At 37.3% G+C, this 23,424-nt stretch overlaps 3 non-coding genes across 3 annotated transcripts; all 3 read right to left on the bottom strand.

The window, feature by feature from the left end:
* Positions 1 to 16,641: 16,641 nt before the first annotated feature.
* Positions 16,642 to 16,715, bottom strand: trnai-aau (transfer RNA isoleucine (anticodon AAU)). Its single transcript has one exon. It is a non-coding gene; the product is annotated as a tRNA-Ile (tRNA).
* Positions 16,716 to 19,202: 2,487 nt separating this feature from the next.
* On the bottom strand, positions 19,203 to 19,285 carry trnal-cag (transfer RNA leucine (anticodon CAG)). The gene has a single exon. It is a non-coding gene; the product is annotated as a tRNA-Leu (tRNA).
* Positions 19,286 to 20,936: 1,651 nt separating this feature from the next.
* Positions 20,937 to 21,023, bottom strand: trnay-gua (transfer RNA tyrosine (anticodon GUA)). Its single transcript is given in 2 exon segments — positions 20,937 to 20,972; positions 20,987 to 21,023. It is a non-coding gene; the product is annotated as a tRNA-Tyr (tRNA).
* Positions 21,024 to 23,424: the final 2,401 nt, after the last annotated feature.

Raw genomic sequence — 23,424 nt, 5'->3', positions numbered from 1 at the left:
GTGTGCGTGTGCGTGTGCATGTGCGTGTGTGTGTGAGATGAAGAGGTGGTGATGGAATGCGTTGAAGCAAATGTTTAAGACAAATGTTTGTGTTGTCACATTAAATCAGATATGACCACATGTGATATATTTTGATATGATATATTTTAAACGTTAAAATGTATTTTGAAAAGTTAAACTAAATAAGTTCCTACTTTTATGTAGAGAGGTTTGTTGTTGTTGTTAGAAAAAACAAAAACACAATGTATTTGGTTGGTTTACATAAAGTAATGTAATGTACATGCTACACAAACACTAAACATTGAGATATGTATGGAATAATTAATGAACATTAATTTGCAGTAATAACTTTAATGCTTCATGTTAACATTTTATTTAATGTATCATTTAGACTATAGCAGAACATTTATAGATATATTATATTATCTTCTAATTCTAAATACAAACTAGAACTGCAAGCAGTTATAAAAGGGGCCAAGCCTTCCCACGTGACTCAGACCCCAGGTTTCGTGGAGCCCCTGAAAGTACGTCAAGAAGGATGACGGGCTCGTGGCGAGCGTCAGGACACAGGCCAACGTGCCATTTGCTGTGAACAGGTGGATATGAAGTTTGGGGAGATGTGATTTAAAAAGTGAAAGTTACAGACCAAAATGCGTGTGCACCCATTATAGCGCCACCTCGTGGTGCACTTTTTGGTATGGGTGATCTGTGTGCTCTTCTATAGTTACTCTGTAAATTTCACAGCCCTCAACATAATACTTCAGCTGAAATAAAGGTTTGTTTATTTATATGTTATGTAGTAATAAGCCACGCCCACTTTGACCAATCGTGATTAACTTCGCGATCCGGTCCCAGGAGCGAACCAAGGTCATACCCACCAAATTTGGTAAAAATCGGTTGTGCCATTTAGGAGATAAAAATTTCTCATAATTGCAGTGCCCCCTAGAGGCCTAATTTTTTAAAATTTGGCTCATACCCCCACTGTCTCATGGCAACCAAGGATCTAAGAATTGGTGGCGTTAGCAATTATTTTGATCAAGATATGCAACAGTTTGTGTTTTTATAGCTCGCTAGAAAACTTTACTCGTTAATATTTTGCGCATATTTTGCCCGAACAATTTTTTTTGCTAAACTCTAGATCAGGTCCAAATGAAGACGGTACGTGCCAAGTTTCATGCCGATTGGACAAAACCCCAAGGAGTAATTTGAAAAAATAAGTTTGTGATATATAGTGACTTACAAAGAGCAATGTGCTGTGGGAGTGGGCGTGGCCTATGTCAGAAAATGCGACTCTATGTAAGGAATATGTGGATATGAATTTTATGAAGATGTGAATTAAATTGTGAAAGTTAAAGGCCAAAATGTTTTTGCAATTATAGCGCCACCTAGTGGGGCAGTTTTTGGTATGGGTGGTCTGTGTGGTCTTCTATATCTACCCTGTAAATTTCACTGCCCTCAACATAATAATTCAGCAGAAATAAATGTTTGTTTATTTATGTTATTATGTCATTAGCCACGCCCACTTTGACCAATCGTGAATAACTTTGAGATATCGCCTCAGGAGGGTCCCAAGATCATACACTCCAAATTTGGTAACAATTGGTTGTGCCAATTAAGAGATATAAATATTCATTATTTGTAGTGCCCCCTAGTGGTCTACATCATTCAAATTTCGCAGATTTCCTCACAGTCACATGCCAACTATGGATCTCAGATTTGGTGTTGTTAGCATTTATTTTGACCGAGATATGCGCCAGTTTGCATTTTTATAGCTTGCTAGGAAACTTTACGCGCTAATAATTTGCGCATAATTTACCCGAACAAACTCATTTTATTAACTGTATATCACGTCCAACTGAAGACTCTACGTGCCAAGTTTCACGTTGATTGGACAAAACCCCAAGGAGGATTTTGAAAAAGTAGGTTTTCCAGTTTTTGCAATTTTGCTCCAGAAAAGTTGAGGCGGAAATGGGCGTGGCCTAGCCCAGGTGATTCAGTGCTATTCAAGGAATCTGTGGATATGAAGGTTTTAAATTTGAAACAAACGGTGTGGGAGTTATCGTCCAAATTGTGTTGACCTTTGTTATAGCGCCACCTGCTGTCGAACATATGTTAATTTTTGCGTCCAAGGTACACGGGGTGTTCTGGACCCAACCCCCAAGGGGTATCGCCCTACCTTGCACGGTTTAGCCTGCAGCACTACTTTTACCGGGGGAAAAATAAAAGGTAACAATAATCCTTACGATTACAATAGGGCTCCTAGCACCGCTGGTCCTAGGAACCACGGATGCTTACATACGCGGTTCCCTGGCCCCGCGGGCTTGGCCCCCTAATTAGTCACACAGTCTAAACTAAACTGACAGCAGGAGTAGGATTGATGCTGGTATCAGTTTTACCATTTGACAACAAATACTTTATTCTAGTAGAAAATATTGTCAGCAAAGGACTAACTTATTGTGTGGTTCTAAATGTACAGTATGTACACAGCCATTGGCAACAAGACTTATGATGTAAGCAAAGCTGGAATACTTCTTAAAATAAAACTGTTAAAATTGGTGTAAAGTAAGAATGTGCTCTAAGTTTGTCATACCACAGAACCACACTGTTGAATATGAATGATTAATAAATACATATAAACACTCTTTGTGAATGAGTTTAGAAGAAAATGGCAGAATTCACTTTACACAGACTTAAATGTACAGTGAACTTTTCTGGTGCTGGTGGATGACTGGGAGTTTGGGACAAAGTGAGTGGGACTAACTGGGACAAACTATTTTTATATAATGTAACACATAGTTTACACATTCTCACTTACCACTATCATGTTTTTTATTTTCATCTTGTTCTTGTTTGTTCTTCTTTTCATGAGCCCTGTGGGTAAGTCTGCCTCACTTTATCAGTGTGTGTTTGATAACATCAGCACGTTGATGCAGGGACCGATGTCACGGTCTGAGTTCACATCGTACTGAGATCCTCTTAAAATGTCAGTACGTACTGACATGTACCTGTGCTGGATTATACTGATTTAAAAAATAAAGATACATTAGGTTAACTGTTATTTACTGCAATGTATATTATAATCATGTTTTTTTGGAACATAAATTATTTCTTTTTGTATGGAATTTTATTATAAACTTAATAAATGTAATAAAAAAAACTGCATAGAATAAATGATAAAACATTTTTAATACAAACTCAATACATGTAATAATAAAAACTGCATATAATACATTATAAAACATATTTTCCTGCCTCGTATATTAAGCATTTGTAAATTTTTGTACAAGAAAAGGAGCCATTCAGCACTCATCAAATAACATTAGCTTTGAACCTTAGCTTTGAAATTTAATTTTTAACCTCAGTACGGTGGAAGTAGAAAAAAGCTAAGCAGAAGTAGCATGAATTCATTTTCTGGTAGTGCACATGCTCATAATCAAACTCAGACCGATGTGAACTCAGACGTGACACCGGTCGTATTGGTGCCCCATTAGGGAGGTGCCTGACGTATAACCGTAATGTGTCCGGGGGGTTTCAAACAAATCAACCTGTGTGTGTAGAGTTGTTCAGAAAGTGACTTCTCAGAGGCTAAAACTCTGGAAAACAGACGAGTTTGGGAAAATAAACCTCAAATACTATGTTTTTGGGGTTCTTAGAACAAATGGAGATGTGTGAAAAATAACATGACATGGGACCTTTAAAGATGACGGACAAACCTGTGTTGCTCCTTGGTACTTGCGTTTCTCCCTCTGCTGGTGCAAACTCCATTATTGGTTATGAGATCTTCTTTGTCCTACGCATTTGGTGGTTTGAAGGCTAGATTTCTGATGCATTACCATCAATTCTGGACTGGCGTCATATATGTTTGGGACGACGCATCAATGGTGTAAACTCACACACAGAGATCATGGCTGCACTGAATGTTGACACAAAACAAAGTGGAGATGTAAAAGTTAACCTTTCTAGTATAAGAAAATAATTTAAATAAAACAATAGTCAATATTTAACAGCCACTACATGAGAAAATGCAGAGTAAAGTGTGTTTCAGGGAGAGAGCAGCCACATTAAATAAGGGGGAAAAAATATCATTAAATTTTAAAGTTGTTTATTTAAAAAAAAAAAAAAATTGTTTATTTAGTTTTCTACATTAATAAATGTTTGTGCAGCAGACAGAGAAGATGATCTGCTTCCAATTTAACTTCTTCAAATGTCATTGTGTGCTTCTGTGCACTCACGTCTCCACATTGAAAAAGCAAAACGCTCATTTAAATAGGGCGGTCTCCACCACTTCTGCACGTTTGCTAATCATTGCTGCAATCTTAGTGAAACTGCATCACCATTTAGGGACGCAACTGGTTTACCACCCTTTATTATAGATCTTAGTGAAACATTTAATCACTAAAGGCAGCTTTGAATGGCTCAATGTTGAGAGGTTGTCATGGCAACTCAGGCTAAAATGGAAGCTCAATGTTGACAGGTTGTCATGGCAACTCAGGCTAAAATGGAAGCTCAATGTTGACAGGTTGTCATGGCAACTCAGGCAAAAATGGAAGCTCAATGTTGACAGGTTGTCATGGCAACTCAGGCTAAGATGAAAGCTGCAGAATCTCCACCATTCTACAGAATCTCCTCGTGCATCGTCAGAAACGACTAAAGTAGCTTTAATAATATAGATTAACGTTGACCAGCAGATGTCATCAGTGAGCAACGTTGGAGACCAAAGTGAGTTTCTAATGATAATAATGTCAACTTTAATGACTAATTTTGAGATTTTCCAGAATCCTTTGAGTAAATACTGCTTGTTTTATTTTAAACTTATTTACATATTTAGTAATAATCTTGTGTGAATGAGATGATAATGTAAAGATCTTTGGAACGACTAACAATTAACATTTAGTCTGAATTGGATCATTTTATATAGAGTGTGTGTGTGTGTGTGTGTGTGTGTGTGTGTGTGTGTGTGTGTGTGTGTGTGTGTGTGTGTGTGTGTGTGTGTGTGTGTCCCAAAATCAGGTGCTGAGCCAGTGTGACAATAACAATGTTTATTTAAAGGGCACATGTTACGCTAAATTAACTTTTCTGTGCTTTAAACATGATAAAGTGTTATTAGGGCTTCATACACATGTCCTAAATATAGTTTTTAATTAATTCCCTCAATCGTTAGTTAGAGGGTGATTTGCTCCTTTCTTACTACAGGGTGAGCCCAAACACCTCGCTACATTTTGATGACGCGTTCCCACTTTGATGACGAATTTGGCTCGGCACTGAGCTGGATAAGCCACGCCTCCAGGAAGCTCTCTCCCGTGATTGACATGTAAACAGACACGTGTTTATAAAGCAGCATGAGCTCAGCTACAGGTTTCAATATGTATTTCAATAAATTAACGGCCATTTTGAGAAAAATGGCCATAACGACCACTAGGGGAGGTTGTTGAGGTGGATCCACATCCTAAAATAATCAGTAGTGTTCATGCCATCTATGTGCCAAGTTTCATGCTTTTAACCCAAAGTGCACGATTCTACCAACAATTCTTCCTTAACCGCCCACTACTGGTACTGATCCAGGATCTGTGGTGGAGAACATGACCTGACTTTAATCAATAAGTTCAGGGATATTTTGTTTTCTGTTTTATTCACACAAATGATTCATTTTTTTTTTTTTAAATTTCATTCATTTAGAAATATTCTAGAAATATATTACAAATACATTTAAACAAAAAACATTTTTTTTATTATATATGTCATATAAAGACGTATGAGAGCAGCATTAATATCAACATATTTCCCCTCAGGGATCAATAGTTTACTGAATCTGATCAGGTTTATCGATTAAGTTTTGATCAACTTCATTCAAATTAAACTAATTTAAATGATCCTGATGACATCATTCCAGACTATAATGATTAAACAAAAACAAATGCATCAGTTATTTCACCACTAGAGGGCAGAATATTGTACAGTATTAGAAGCTATCAAGTTATCATGAACCTATGATGTTTCAGACTCTACAATCCCTGTCATCGTTGGTCTCGTCCACAACAACAGAACAACTGCAGCTCTTCACCAGAAATGGCCGTAGCTTCACAGACACATAAACGTTACGTGGGAACTGGTCTGCTCAGTATTTTGGTAGTTTAGACGTGTTTCAGGTGGACGCTTCAACATGTTGTTTAGCTCAGGACCAGGAGGGGTGCTGGGGTGCACCAAATGAACGGTCCCCTTTAACATTTCCCTTTACCTCACGATGACAGCGTTTCATTCACATTATGTCACTTTCTGCATTTAACAGTGGATTTTATTTTTATTGGTAGATTCTGTCATTCTGTCTATGATTATATTAACACAGATATTATAGGACCATAATTAGCCAATCATGAGCTCATTACAAGTTGTTCATTAATCCTGTAAGAACAAAGTCAAACCTCAAAGTCAAACTGTTTCCACTGAAGACCTTCATTTACAAATCAATGGGAATTTAAATTATTCAGCCACAAAATCTAAATATTTTCCTCCACATCATGTGATCTCTGAACAAACTGATCATTTTAGTCAATTTCAAAGTGATGACACTGCAAAGGATGGATGAATATTTCTAGATCCTTCATGTTCATTCTGTCTCTTCTATCCTTCAGGTGGAGCTGATTCTATGCTGATGTTACAGGTGAATGGAGGATTGTGGAACCACTCAGCCGTGACAGCAAATATGGTGAGAAATGAGTGGATTGAAGTCTAGCTTCTCCTCATATTTTCTCCTCATTATTTAATAAGATGTAAATAAGCTTCATTTGATAAGAGACAAGTACTAATGTCCATCCTGCCACTGAACTGTGGAGGCAGTGATACTTTGGTCAATGTTCTGCTGGTAAACTTTGGTTCCTGACGTCCATGTGGATGTTCTATTGATGTTGATCTCCTACTGAAGCCTAATGCTATGTCTGATCCATCTTTAACAGCCACTGTTCTTTCTAGGAACACATTTAGAAACAAATGTTTGTTTGGTTCCTTCTCTGTGTTTAATCTCTAACTGTTCTACAGGACTCTGGAAGCCAGAACAAAGTGACACCTCAACGTTCTCAGGACCATGAAGCTCAGCCAGTTAACAGTTAAAACGTCACCAAACCAGCCACTCATCAGAAAGACCTCATAAATGTGACACATGTGGAAAAACTTATAAGAGCAAATCTCACCTTAATCACCACCAACAAGTTCATGAGAAGATGTTTGTCTCCATCTACACATCTCTGTGTGGATGGAGACATGGAGCAGGAATCATCTTCAGATCCCAGCGACACACGGATGGTGACGACACCTTCTGGTTCCAGTGTTGGACTGAAGAACCCAGAGATCAGGCTGCACAGGATTCCAACATAAACCTGCTGTCAGCTGGAAAATAGACACCAACAGTTCAGGAAGTTGTTATTGTTGAATAATGTTTAGTTGTATTTTGTTTTGTGTCCATAGTTTAATGTTTGATTTATGTTGCTGCTGCCTGTTGGCATGTTAGACTGTTTAATGTTCAGTGTTTTAAAATAAATAAATGTGACACATTGATTCCAGTGCTCATTGTTTATTTACTCTGTGATTTTCTTCCTTTGATCATCACAATTATCAGGCAATTTAAAACGTGTGTATTTAATCAAAATCATAAAAATGAGACAATACATTCATTAACAGCAGCAATGGTCTGATAACAGGATGCTAAAAATTGATAATTTGTTACTGTAATGTAGGAAAAGGGGTGGGACTAATAAGTTATACTTCCACCCACTCCCTTTAGAACACAAAAAGTATGTGTATGCAATAATATATGTAATGGTTTTTTTCTGAAGGGAAGCTTTAGTTTATTGTAATATTATTTATGGTATTATTGCTTATTTTTTGTGTTTACTTTGTACAGGAGGAATAGTTCATTCAACTGTAAGTTTTAGAATTAAAATGCATTTACAGGAAGAGAGAGAGTGATTTTAGTCTTAGATTATCACAAAGGTCAGAGTCATGATAACCACAAAGAACACAAACATCTTTTAGAAAGAAAAACACAGTAAAAAGGTTTTTCTAATAGATTATAAAAAGTTCTTAGAATGTTCTGTAAGAAGATGATTTGACGATTAGAAGAAGAAGAATTCTCTTCAGAATCCACCAACATGTAGGAAAAGCTTGTCCATCAGGAAGAACAGTTTCACTGTGTTGACCAGCGTTCCTGGTTTACTCCTTCAAAGTAACTAAATACTCTTGTTCTGTTGAGCAGCTACACTCACCTACTTCATCAACTCCCAATCCTCTCAGTGAGAGGGGAATTAGCTAAAATGGTAGAGCGCTAGCTGCTCAAAGGCAGGGGACAATTTTTACACTCCCTCACACAAAGGAAAAGATGCAAAAAGCAATAGTGAAATATCATAGACAGTGTCACCTGTACCTCTATATAGATATTTATGGTGTATTTTAACTGAGTCACCAGACGTGCTCCTTGCTGTGAGCTGGACTTGAACCCACAACCTGCTGCCAACACAAAGCCTGGGTCACACACACTCACACAGCAGGATAATAATAAGATTATTGTACCTGTGTAAGTGAGAGGTTCCCACATCCTCCAACTGTGTTTTTCTCACTGTAACATATCAGGAAAATGTGTTTTTTATTTTACATTATCAACTACATTATAATTGTTATGTATTTGTTTAAGATGTGCTCTTGTATTAATATGTATTTTAAGATTAAAAGTGACAGTTAATGTAGTCTATCATCAAGTATCTTTAGTTGCTCTTGTTTGCAAACTGGACATTTCAAAAGGGCAGAAAAAATACAAATAAAAATACTAACAGAAGATACTTATGTAAGAACTTTTTGAAAATAAAAAACAGTAATATTTATTGAATTATGTCAATCAAAGTGTAATAAATGCAGCTTTTTAAAAAAGGAAAATAATTCACTATATTGATAAGAATTACATTTTTTCATATTTTTTATTGTGTAATATCCCTTCATGCACCATTATCTTTCCTCTTTCTCACTGTACTGTGTACAGGACCATGTGTGTGTAAATATCTCCTATTGTTTATTACCCTGTTTATTTATCTACTGCTGCTGAAACACTGTAAATTTCCTCTTTGTGGGACAAATAAAGGTTTTATTGTTGTATCCTAAATGTAACGCTTAATGATAAATTAAAAATAAACAGGTACACATACAGTCATTTACTTGGGCAAACAATGCAAAACAAATCCTCTAAACTATTTACACATCTTAACTACAACTGTTAGTGTATAGAGGTACTGTTACTTTAACAGATGTCTTCATGTGTTAAACTTAAAATACACTGGTGCGTCTGTGTGTGTGTGTGTGTCCGTCTTTTCTAGCAGCATTTAAAGAAAAAACAGGGTCAATATAAAATATAAATACAAAAAATTAGAGAGAATATTGAATTTTTTTTTTTTTTCAAAACTCTGTTAATTGAGTGCCAAAAATTTGTAATCAAGAGTTTTCCACAATTGGTTCAGTAATTATGTACAAAAACCCAGCAGGATCAGGGTTAAATCAAAACAAAAGAAAACTGACAACAATAACAGTATCAAAGATAGTAATAGTAGGAATAATAGCAAAAATAGTGTTAAACAGATAATCAAGAGAATATACAAACATTTACAAAATTGGTTGAACAGGCTCACACCTGTTTCTCTGTGGAGTCTTCATCACATGATGCTAACTCATGGTTCTGTGTTAGCACGTCTCCTGGGTCGGTGGTTGGTGGGGTTTGGTCCTGACATGGGACCTTTGAGTTGTCCTTCTCTGTGTCTGCTTCCTCTGCTTTTCATCGTTTCTTTAATTCTGCTGTAACTGCATTATTATGTCTGATTACTTCATCAAAAACTAGTGTAAATTTGACCAAATAATCAGTCATTGATGAGTCTGACAAAGTCAGAGAGGAAATGTTTGGTTTCCACATCTGTATCTTCAGTTGTCATTTACATGATCAATATAAATCAACTCAATTTAAATCAAACATTATTATATATGTATAAAGTACTGTCACTGTGTTTTATGGCACTTAATGTATTTGTGTATTATGTACATCATATTAAGAATTGTATTCTTTTAATTAAATTGGGAAAACTGTAATGAAAACTTTTGACCAATGCCCTCCCTGCCCCCTCACAAACTACACACATGGGTGGGGGGTAGAGCAGCAACGCCATATCGATAATAGTGAGCCTCTGAGTTTGTGTCAGGTTTAGCAGCAAAGCATTCTTTACAAACCACATGATTGTGGTCTAGTTTACCATCTTCCTACGTCTGATTTACGTGTTGTTATAACTTTGTAGCGGTACCAACATGCTTCCTGGATTCAGTCTGTGTTCAAAACAAAACTCGAAGCATTGATGATGCATTCAATGTGCCTCAGAAAAACTGGATAGAATGAAATACATCATAAAAAACTGGCCTGCGACCCTGAAAACAGGAACAAGCGGATCAGAAAATAGATGGATGGATGGATGGATGGATGAGAAAGTGGATGCAACCATGGATTTTACCGATGCAGGCACGCAGTGACCGATGCATCTCGATTTCACCCGTAGATTGTACCAATGTCACTGAATGAATCCATACACTTGCATCGCACATGTTTATATCTAGATACCGATTCATATCGATTAATCTCCACATGCTTAGTGTGTACGTATGTAATATTGTCTCTAAAAACAGTTGACTACTCTGCATTCATTAAATCTCTCTTTTACAGATATCGATAATATTCATTTCACCTACATTTACCTTATTCTTGGTGCTGCTACTACCTGTTCAGCTGCGCAGATAACATAGCAATGAGTGTTTGTGATCCAAGTAAAGACTGACTTTTTTGAATAGAAGATTCTTTAATCAAACTTAACTTTCAGGAACATTTTAATGTAAACAAAAGAAGCCACTATCCTTTATCCATGACATCAGCCTGACCTCCTCTTTTACCTTTAGAACCTTCACCTTCATAGGCTGCAGGCCGTTGAAGGGGCCAGAGCGTCTCTATGGATCAAATTCTGCAATGTCATTCTAAAGTGAAAAAAAGAGGTAGTTTAAGTTGTAACAGTTACAAGGTCATGATTAACCAATTACAGTCATTAAATAAAGTCACATCAATAAACTGACAGCTCAGTGACTGGTTCACATTTTATATCACATATTTATGGAGAATTATTTTTCTAAAATTAGTGTTTTGATCATGTTTGTTTTACAAATACAGAGTAGCCAGTATCAGTGCACAAAGTAAAAGTATAGAATACTGACATCATGTGTTAGACGTTTTTATTTGAAAGAAAAGAAAAATTGTGCAAAATAGATGAAAAATAAAGACATCTGATTTTTAATTTTATTTTATTATCACCAGACATTTCAGGTGACTCCATTTTATTTCCAGGCGACCCTACACAGGGTGACGACCCCAGCATTGAAAAACCCTGATTTATCCCATTCCGGAGGAGCAGTGGGCTGCCAAGGAATGAAATTATTATTATTATTATTATTATTATTATTATTAATAATAATAATATTTTTTTATTTATTTTATAACTTATTTGAATTTTAAAATACGACCCCAGTGTTGAAAAACCCTGATTTAACCACCACAGAGGAGCAGTGGGCTGCAAAGGTGTAAAATTGTTGTTGTTTTTTGTCTTTTTATTGTGGCCACCCTGAGGCCACCCTGAGGCACACCTGTGCAATAATCATTCTGTCTAATCAGCATGTTGATATGACACACCTGTGAGGTGGGAGGGGCTATCTCTGCTCACTAACACACATTTACACACATTTGTAACAATATCTGAGAGAAACAGATCTTTATTGTTTATAAAAATGTTTTAGATCTTTGAGTTCAGCTCATGAAAAATGTGTTTATATTGTTGTTCAGTGTGTGTGTATATATATATATATATATATATATATATATATATATATATATATATATATATATATATATATATATATATATATATATATATATATATATATATATATATATATATATATGTATGAATATATTGTTGGTGGTTGATGGTCACAATTATGCAATAAAATAAATTCATTTATTTAATTACAATAACAAAACATGTGTTGCTGTCTATAAAATATTGCACTTACTGTAGTGTTGACCTTTGACAGCATGTACAGACATAGTGAAAAAAAATAGTATTGTTATGTTTAATCTGGAAGTTTTGTATCTTTTCATATAATGTGAATATCAATAGTAAAACATTTTAGTCATAAGTATTTAAATTAAAAATAATATTTGATGAGCCAACCCATCAATATCTATCTATCTTTAATCTGTATCTTGTTTTTGTGCAATGCTTTACTATAATGTTATTAATAATTTGTATTTTGAACCTGTTACTAAGATATTTAAATTGGCTTTTATTTACTTGTTTGTGTTCTTTTATTTGTGTATGTGAAACACTTTTATCAAAATTAAAATCAAATATAAAAAAAAGTCATTTTACTCATGTTTTCTAATTATGTAAAGCGTCTTTGTGGGTATGTTATAGACCATTATGTAAGTGTTAGAAATTATTCTGATAATAATAATATAACAAAAATGTAAAAATCAATTGCTTGATATAAAAAACACCATATAAGGGGGGCCAAAAGAAAACCTGTCCTAGAGCATCAAAGAGGCTAGTGTTGTCATTGTGTTAGTGGCTAGTGGTATTATAACATGTAAAATAAATATATTTACTGTCCTCAATATAGATGTAATTGTTTTAGCAAAAGTGTGAAATGGTAGAAGTTCTAACATTCATTGTTCCTCACACCAGCCTCACGGTAGATAGTCAGTCACCAGATTATCTGGATACTATTTGGACTTTAACACTGTTAAGATCACCTCCACCATAAAACAATGAACTTTAAACGTGAGCAGCTTTATACGAGCTAAAACATCCACAGACTGAATGAAAACAGGAGCAGAAAACTGCTGAAATAAATCCTAAACAGTCCTATTGTGTGAGGAGACCTGGTCCAGGACCTGTGGAGGAAAACCACTGCACCAGTGGACTTCAGTTCTCCCTCTAATTTACTGTAAATATCCACATATCTCACAAACAGAACAAGATTTATTTGGTTTTTCTGTATTTCTGTTTTGGTTTTAAGTCAGTAAAACAAAATAACCACTGTTTATTTGTTACTATGATTTAGTTTTAAAACATAATAACCACAAAACGAAGGGTACACAGATAATAACCGTCTTTAGCCTGTTTTTATGAATATTCATAAACTACTATCTAACTGCTCCCTGGGTGTCTGTAGTTAGCAGCCCACTGCTACCCCTCTGGGAAAATGGGTCAAAATACAGAGAATGAGTGAGTGATCAATAAAGTTACATTATTTTATTTATTATTGATCAGTTGATTATCCAGATGTGTCGCTGGTTTGGCTGGTCCTGAGCTCTACGTCTGGTGTCAGCAGTGAAAGTGTGGAGATGTTATCTCTGTGTGGCTACCGTTAGCTGGAGGTTAGCTGTGGGCTACATGGTGCTGTGGTGTGATGGACGTCTGATGGTGGCTCAGAGTGGGAGTTGTTGTGGTAGAATGTTCTCCTGTGCATCAGGACTTAAGGCCTGTCTGAGGGAATGGGTGAGGAAGCTCCATGACTTATTTACCTGTGATGTACCATGGTGATAATTGATAGACAGAAAGACATCATTCCATTATGTTACATGTACCGTAATATGCAATATTACCTTAAGTTGTGTAGATTTAAACTGACTTGTAGAATACTTGTACTCTATTTTCTTCATCAACACTTTAAACACATTTTATTTTTATTCATAATTCTTTTTGTGTATTTCTATAAACATAACTTTGTTTGACTGGTGCTCAGGGAGTATGGAGGACCAAACCTGCCAAATGTAAAAATAAATAAATGTATTAATAAATACTGGAATAAATAAATAAAAGAATGAATATATAAATAAAGAGATAATTAAATGCATGAATAAATTAATAAAAACTGGTAAATAAATGTGACATAAACAAATAAATGTCTTAAATTGATTTATACATTTATTTATTTATTCATGTCTTTATTTCTACTTTTATTTATTTCAACATTTATTTATTTCTACTTTTATTTATTTCAACATTTATTTATTTTAACTTTTATTTATTTCTACTTTTATTTATTTATTCATGTATTTATTTATACTTTTATTTATTTATACTTTTATTTATTTATACTTTTATTTATTTCAACATTTAATTATTTTAACTTTTATTTATTTCTATTTTTATTTATTTATACATGTATTTATTTATACATTATTTTTTCAACATTTATTCATTTCCACATTTATTTAATTCCACATTTCTGTGTCCGTATGCTAATGAGGTAGGAGGGACTAACCTCAGTCTCATTCAGGATTGGTCAACTGAGCGATCCAATCAGATCCACTTCCTGTTGCAGCAGATGGGCGTGGCTTAGATGAAGAAGTGAAGATGGCTGATTTCAGAGTTTTAGTGAATGACTTACGAGCTTTAGCTGATGAAGTTGAAAACAATTCACCAAATGACGACCTTCACTTTTATCTGGATAGTTTTATTAACAGCTTAGCTCAGCTAAACTCTGATATGGATTTAGAAGTTGACCCAGCAGTGTTTGATGGTCTGGAAGAAATTTCCCACCAGTTCTGCATCTTCTCAGAGACTGAAGAAACAACCTTCAGATGCCCCTCCTACTTTTTACCCCCATATGATTGAGGCTCACCTCCATTCAGAGAACACTGGTCTGGACATCACAGAGATGTTCAGTGTGAGTGAGAGAACAATTAGTGTGAGGATGGTACATTATGAGATAAGGTCATTTTAACCTACTTCTGTCAACATCTGTTTTGTAACTCTTGCTTGTTTGAATGTAGCAACAGTAGAACTTAGGGATGTAACGATTCCCTCAACTCCCGATACGATTCGATTCACGATACTGGGTTCACGATATGATTTTCTCACGATTTATTTTGCAAAATGGGACTGTTGACAAATGACTGAAAAATAATCCTTTATTTTTTTGGGGAAAATACTGTACTATTTTCCTTTTATTTTTCATTGTCAAAAGAATCCCTCGATAAACTATGCAAAATGATGCAATTTAACTAAAAATAAATCTTGAATGAAATAAATAAAGGAATAATACAAATGAAGAAGAAACCTATTAATTTAATTTCTGGTTCTATAGTAAACAATTCAAAACTGCATAATAGTTCTTTTTCTTTTTAAAAGTGCAACTGAAAATGTATTTTGTGCCTTAACAATTGGACTTTAAAAAAAAAAACATTTTACTGTATTTACGTCAGATATTTGTTTAGACCAGCAGAGGGCGATGGTAACCCAGTGGTCGGTTGGCATGCAGTTATTCCACCAGTGAAGAAGAGAAGCTATGCTAGCAGACAGAGCTAATAGAAAAACATGACTTTTACAGATATTCACGTAATATTACAGATATTCTTTTGGTGCTAAAGGAGTAAAGAATCATTTATGAGCATGTTTAACAGTAAATGGCGGCCAGAAAGAAAATAGTAGCAGATTCTGCCTGTCACGTCCGCTTCTGGAAGGATTAATATATAGCGCCCTCTGCTGGTTAAAAAAAGTACTGCGATTCAATTTTCAGAGCATCAATGTGAACCGTGGTACCTATGAGTCGATTTTTAACTGCCTTACGATTAATCGTTACATCCCTAGTAGAACTATATTTGTGTGTAAATATTACTCACGTTAATGTGTATTAATAGTAGGCTAGGCTAACGTTGCATTGCTATTCCATTTCAATACTTATATTATGAAGCTATAGACTGGTCATATTATATGGCATATGTTCAGGTTCTAATGTCATGTAGACTACACAACAATTAGGCTACATTAAAACAATCTGGTCTGTTTTAACAGCACATCAGCCCTTGTCCTTAATATCAGCTAATGTATAAAGTCATCTAGTATTGTTTTGCCCTTGTTATCTCTAGCATCTGTCCAGGTTAGCAGTAGTTTTAATTTAGAGTTCAGTAAAACTTACTTTGTCAAAACAAGCACAGTTGTAGCTATAGTGTGCTAATATATGTACATGTTTGATCATTAAAAATATGCTACATTATTATTAGTCTATGAGTTTTTATTACATACAATGGTTAGATCATTTCACAGACAGTTTTCATTTCATGTCTATTGTGACCTTTCTCATTGTTTTGGATAAACAGAGTCCATGATTTATTCACTACATTGTAAGACAATGATTTGGATGAAAGTATAACCTACATTCTGCAGCTCCATCACAACTGTGGATACAAAATGATGGTTGGACACCTGAATACACAAGGCATACACATACAAAGTAAGTATTATTAGTATTTAACCTAAATTGTTCTGGGATTATTCATCAATAAATTGGTATTTGTCCTACTTGCTGATTTATTAAGATGTCAAAAAGAAGCTTCTTTACTGACAGTCATTCTAGATTTTTGGCTATTTGTGAATTTTCTTCCAGGTTTGGGAAGATTAACAGTTTAGATATTCTTTATCTGTGTTTATTGTATACATATTCATACCTTGTCCTTTCTGACTCATACACTAACATTTACAACACATGAAAGCAGGTTTATGGTCCTTGATTAATATCTGGTCAGTATGGGGTTTGAACCCATGACCTTGGCGTTATTAGCACCACGCTCTGACCAGCTGAGCTAACTGGCCTATGAAGCTGCAAAAATGTGTGAGTTAAAACACTTACGGTTCTAAACACCCAGAAAGTTGGCAGGTGAAAATTCAGCAGTACTCATCCCTTAGCTTAAAGCTGCAGTATGTTTTTTTTTTTTTTTTTTTTAATGTTATTTGGTCAAAAATCAATAATCATCTTTGAGCATATTGTAATCCAAAGTGTTCTGAGTAGACAGTGAATCTCTTCTCCTTCTCCAGGCTCTGAAAATGAAGTTTATCAATACAGAATGGATGTCAGCCAATCAGAGTTCTTTCTAACAATGGGGCCATCCAATGAGCTGTTTTAAGCATTACTATTGGCTGCTTGAGCTGCTCGTCAAAAGTCAATGTGTGTTCTTGATCTGAGAGTAGAGAAAGTCTCATGGCTTTATATTCCAGCAGAAATCTCTAACGTGACTTTTGTCAAATCAAGAGGAAAAATGAAGACTGAGGTGGAGAAGCAACAGAATAAAGGCACAAACATGTTCATGAGGAACAGAGTCACAGAGGTTCCTCTGACTCTGTGTGTGTGGTGGACTTCACTTGATCTGCTTTCAGTCCGTGCACAGTCTGCCCTGAGTCAGACAGAGAGTGATAACAAACGAGATAAATAGCTTGTAAAACTAAGAGAAACATTATCTAAGGTGGAGACAGAGAACAGACACATTTCATCTGCAGTGTGGAGTGTGTCTGCTCTGATCAGCTGTGGCTCTGAGCCTCTTACTGTCCTCACAGCAGTGAGTGATACATGCTTTTATGTCTCTAAAACATCAGAAAACTCTCCAATAACACAAGATAAAGTCTCTACATTTGTTACTAGTCTCTATGGAGAAAACAGTCACAAAGAGTTCCACAGTTGTGTGTGTGTGCACGCAAGAGTTCACAAGAACAAGAACTTGAACAGGCTTTCAAAGGAAGTGTAACTGGCCTTTGGTTTAGGATAGATTAGGAGAGAGGAATGATAAATAGCTGCTACACCACCTCCACGGCCTATGTCTCGTGGCACATGAGTATTTAAATGACTGGGAGGAGTGGCTTCATTTAAACTATCATATTCATCTTGATACAGCCATGTTTCAGTTAAACAGAATAAATCAAAGTTATTTTCTGAGATAAGGTAATTTACTAGTAGAGATTTGGATCTCAGTGATCTAATATTTAATAGAGCACATCTAATGGTTTTATGTTTTGGTGTTTCTAGATTTGAGATTTTAATTTTTTTCAGATTTTTATAATTGATAGCTCTTTTATTTGATTTTATGTTAAAATCATTGTGAAATATGGGTCGGGGGACAGACACCGTCTCCATAAAATAATATTCATCACCATCACAACAGTTGCCATGGCGATGAACACAGCTATCATAGTAGCAATGGGAGGGAAACTGTCCTAAGGCAAGCGCAGAGGGGCGTGGAGGACTCCCCCTCTGTAACATGGTCTCATTCATGAGATGTCATAACAGTGACTGTGCCATGTTTTCTGATAGTAGAGATGCTCCCTCCAAAGTAGGATGGATTCCATCTCTTCCTATCAGGTTCGGTTTTCCCCAGAAGGATCTCCAATTATCAATGAAGCCCACCTCGTTTTCTGGACACCACCTCGATAGCCAGCGGTTAAATGATGACATGCGGCTATACATGTCATCACTGGTCAGATTTGGTAAGGGACTAGAGAAAATTACGGAGTCCGACATTGTTTTAGCATAAGCACAAACTGATTCAATGTTCACTTTGGTTGCTTCCGACTGACGACGTCGGGTGTCATTAGTGCCGACATGGAGGACTATCCTATCAAACTTACGATTACTCTTTGCCAGCAACTTTAGATTTGATTCTATGTCGCCCGCTCTGGCCCCTGGGATGCACCTCACAATGCCCGCTGACTTCGCTAGCTTCACGTTTCTCACTATGGAGTCGCCAATTATCAGAGTTTGTTCCCCAGTGAGTGTGTTGTCCTCACGGAGGGGGGAGAACCTGTTTGAGACGTGAACATGGTGGTGTCCCGAGTGGCTTTTTGACCTTCGACTATGCTTACGACGGACAGAAACCCAGTCATTGCTGGCCGGGGGGGAAGCTAAGCTAGAGCTAGCACGGCCCGCAATGGCTAGGTCCTGCTTGCTAGCTTCGGTTTTGGTATCAGGGGTGAGGAACCGCTTCTCCAGATTGTTGATCCTCGCCTCCATATCTAACAGTACGCTACACTTTATGCAACTACCATTGTCCCTAAAGGAGGACGAGGAGTAACTAAACATCTGACACACCGGGCAGGAGAGCGGAGGGGAGGAGAGAGAAGCCATAGGTGTTTTCAAGGCTAGAATATCAATGACAAGAAGTTTGATTAGCGTTAGCAGAACACAGTAGTAGAGCGCTGCAAAACAGAATATATGCTTATTGTCCTTGCCACATGCAAAACTTGTATGAGCGTTTTATCTACAATTTCTATGAAAAAAAAAAAAATCAGGATTGCATAAATGCCTTGTATTGCTGTCAGAAGTGGGATTTGAACCCACGCCTCCTGAGGAGACTGCGACCTGAACGCAGCGCCTTTGACCGCTCGGCCATTCTGACAAAGTGCCATCGTACACCATCAACACCCCCAGTCTATGACAAAATCTTCAAAGAACAATCTAAGCTATGCTAACAAGCTACTCAATACTCATTTTCCCACTCTTTCCATAATCCTCTCAATTCAACCTACTCACCACATATTGCAGAGGCCACAGGTGTTAGTTTTTTGTTAGAGCACCTTTGGCTCCTGTGGCTAACAGTGCTTGTTTGTGATGCAAGATTGTCCCGAAACGTCACAGAATCTTGTTTAAAGCCAAGAGCAAAATTGTAATAGCCAGGATTTGTCCCATTGAGGGCAGTCACTCTTACATTATTACAAATGTACCAAATTGAAATACTTTGACTAAAATGTTGAGAATTGGACTATGACCAATCAACAACACTACTTCATACCCAAAATACACCTGTATTGAGCAGAAAAAAGTGGTTTGCAGATTTATTGACTGTTTAACCCATTCAGTGCCAGCCATTTTCAGAGCTTCGACCCCCCTGAGTGCCAGCCGTTTTGGAGCATTTTGAGAGATATTTAAAGACCCACAGGATATTTTGTACTATGACTATCTAAAATCTGAGACCAGACTCTGAAAGATTGAGGCCTCTACTTTCATCAGAATTTTGTTTGTTTGTTTTTGGCTTGTTTCGTTCACCCGAAATCAGCCCTTGAATAGAACAAGTTTTACACAAATTGCCAGTTTCAGAGCAAAAAGTTAAGAGAAACGGCTTTTCCTAAAAAAAATCTGCCAGCGACTTTGAACCAATTTTTTGTGCTTTATTGAAAACTATTACATCTGAACATTGGTTTCCTTAAAAAAACAAACAAAAAAAACCAAAAACAAATAAATAACAACAACACTGAGAAAAGGCTTTTTTAATGGAAAAATTATTATTATTTTGCTTTCTGGCTCACAGTTTAATGTTTTACTTACTGTATTTTGTATCCCTCCCTGTCAGTTGCACAGACGTAACTTCCTCTTCCTCCCGACATGCTCGGATGACCCGTTTAGTCTGGTAGGTTGATGGTTTTATCTCACAATCACAACATTATCAATAATCCACTCAAGTCCACACATGTTCTGTGTTAGTATGTGGTGCTGTGAGCTGCTGGATACTTCACAATATCACTTCATAGCGCCATAATCTCCCTCCTCTCTGCTTCTCCTTCCTTAGCTAATGGTAGTATCAGTGGCTGATCTCCCATCTAAAGGTGCACTGCTGCCACCTTCAGGGCACCAGTTGGTAACTGCAACACATTACAGCTTAGATATTGATGAAGGGACTAGCGCCCTGTCCAGGGTGTACCCCCGCCCAGCGCCCAATGAGAGCTGGAGATTGGCACCGGTGACCCCTGCGACACTGACAAACAGGAATAAGTGGGCCTAAAAATGGATGGATATTGATTAGGGACCTCTGCTAGGGTGTATTCTAATAATCTCCGTGATAAAATGCAAATAACGAGTTTTCTTGTCAATGGCAGTGAGCATTTGGATTTGAAATGACAAATTATCGTGTCAACGGCACTGAGTGTGTTGAGGATACAGGACATTTTCCTTGAGGATCGTCTATCAAGAGGTTGCTGGCCTGCAGGATGGGCACCCGAAGACAAGATAGTTGAAATATTATGTCTGATAAGATAAACTTGTGAAAACATTATTCCTTCGAACCGGAGTTGAACCAGTGACCTAAGGATCACAGCAACCCACTCTACAGTCCTCCGCTCTCCCATCTGAGCTATCGAAGGTTCTGCTATATGGGCTAGTTAGCTAGCTAATTACCTGGCTTGCTGGCTGGATGGATTGGAAGAACCTGCTTGCTGGCTCGTTGTCTCAGCTGCCTCGGCTTGCCCACTGTGGCTTGGCTGGCTGGCTTTAGTGAAATTTATTGTTTTCTCTTCTTTCAAATTATACAACATAAAGTCAGATTCTTTTATCGGAGTTATGCAGTTCGTCCAACTGGGACAAGCCTAAGCAATATTCTTCCCTTTTTTTTCAATCTATCAATCAATCTTTTATTTGTATAGCGCCAAATCATAACCAATGGTATCTCAAGACACTTTACAGTAGAGCAGTCTTAAGGACGGACTCTTCATTTTATAGATACACACATATCATATATACGTATATACACATACATATGTATCCCACACCCAACATGAATTCATCATGGCGGCAAGGAAAACCTTCTGTTAAACAGCAGGAACCTTGTGTGGATCCCATTCCTATGATGAACAGCCATCCACGTTATGCTGTGTTGGGTGTGTGCAGAGGAAAGGGTGGAGACAGAGTTGTTGAGACTCTGTAACTCCACACTGAGGATCCCACGGACCTGCAAGACAAAAGCCAGAAGGAGTACAGGAGCAAACACACAAGGGAAGAAGCATACATAGAGGGAGTGTTAGAGAGAGGAATGGGACCCTCTCCGGACCCTCTCTAACCTAAATGACCTCTCTCTTAACGCCCTCTCCAACCTCTTTCCAACTGAGCATGCCAGACCCCCCCGGCAGTCTATGCCTATTGCATCTTAATTATGAGCTATGAGCTGGTTCCTAACTAAAAGCTTTACCAAAGAGGAATGTTTTGAGCCTAACCTTAAAGGTAGAGAGGGTGTCTGCCCCCCGAACCGTGGTTGGTAAATGGTTCCAGAGAAGTGGGGCCTGATAACTGAAAGCTCTTCCTCCTATACGACTTCTAGAGACAAACGAGTAGTCCAGCATTATGAGAGCATAGTGTTCTGGGGGGGTTGTATGGCACTAAAAGCTCCTTGAGATAGACTGGTGCCTGTCCATTTAGGGCTTTATAAGTGAGAAGAAGAATCTTGAATTCTATTCTATATTTTATGGGAAGCCAATGCAGAGAGGCTAATACAGGAGTAATGTGATCTCTTCTCCTAGTTTTAGTCAGTACACGTGCTGCAGCATTTTGAACCAGCTGAAGTGTCTTAAGTGACTTACTCGGGCAGCCTGCTAAAAGAGAATTACAATAATCCAGTCTAGAGGTAACAAAAGCATGGACTAGCTTGATGGTGTCGCTGTGAGACAGGATAGATCTGATTTTAGCAATGTTACGGAGATGAAAGAAGGCAGTTCTTCAAGTCTGTTTTATGTGAGAGTTGAAGGATAAGTCCTGATCAAATAGAACCCCAAGGTTTCTAACAGTTGTGCTTCGTGCCAGAGTAATGCCATCTAGGGCAGTTAGGCTAGCATAGGTTTCTCTAAGGTGTCGTGGGCCCAGTAGTGTTGGGGTGGTCAAGACCGGTCTTGGTCTCGAGACCGGTCTCGAGACCAAATTTTAAAGGTCTTGGTCTTGTCTCGGTCTCTGAAGCATTTTGACTCGGTCTTGTCTTGGACTCGGGCTGCCCGGACTCGGGATTTTCCGTCAAGACCGTTCGAGACCAGCACTAATTCCTGCTATTTTTAACCTTTTTTATAATGTGATAATAACACGGAGAAGAACGGGATAAAACAATCCTTTAGTTATTATTTAATCCACCCCGTATAATGACCACAACCTTCCTTAATGTGACTGTGTGTGTGTGTGTGTGTGTGTGTGTGTGTGTGTGTGTGTGTGTGTGTGTGTGTGTGTGTGTGTGTGTGTGTGTGTGGCTGCGGTGTCAGTTTGGACTGCGGAGCAGAAGGGAGATATGAACTAATCACCGGTAAAAATCCCAGTAAAACTCCAGAAAACAATCACCAGTAATAAATATTATCTCCCTGGTAAAGACAGTAGCTCTAATAACTGGTAAAATGATAAACTGATGATATTACAGCCTGTGAATGATGGATAGGTGACGCACTTACTCTGCTTCTGGGTCCTAGTGCCTGCCGAGCGGTGAGGCCTGTTCCTTTTACCGTGTTTACTGAGGTCCGTGTGTGTTTAATAACTCCGTGTGTGTTTAATAAGTCTGTGTGTGTTTAATAAGTCCTTGTGTGTCCGTGTGAAAGTCTGCATGTTTATGCATCTGTCCATCCACTCTTTTCATTATATCCATGTCTTTTAAGGCTTTATTACATAATATCGGCTGTAGTCCGGGCCGCCGCCATCTTGGATTATGTCGTCACCAGCGCGTCATCGCCGCGCATCACAGAATGAGTCAAATAACTGTAAAGATGTTTTATATTAGTCTATTATCTTTTAAAGTGGTGT

The sequence above is a fragment of the Gouania willdenowi genome, unplaced genomic scaffold (assembly GCF_900634775.1).
Source record: "Gouania willdenowi unplaced genomic scaffold, fGouWil2.1 scaffold_333_arrow_ctg1, whole genome shotgun sequence".
Lineage (NCBI taxonomy): Eukaryota > Metazoa > Chordata > Actinopteri > Blenniiformes > Gobiesocidae > Gouania > Gouania willdenowi.
The sequence above is the reverse complement of the archived record's forward strand: the minus strand, read 5'-3'. Positions and strand labels throughout refer to the sequence as shown.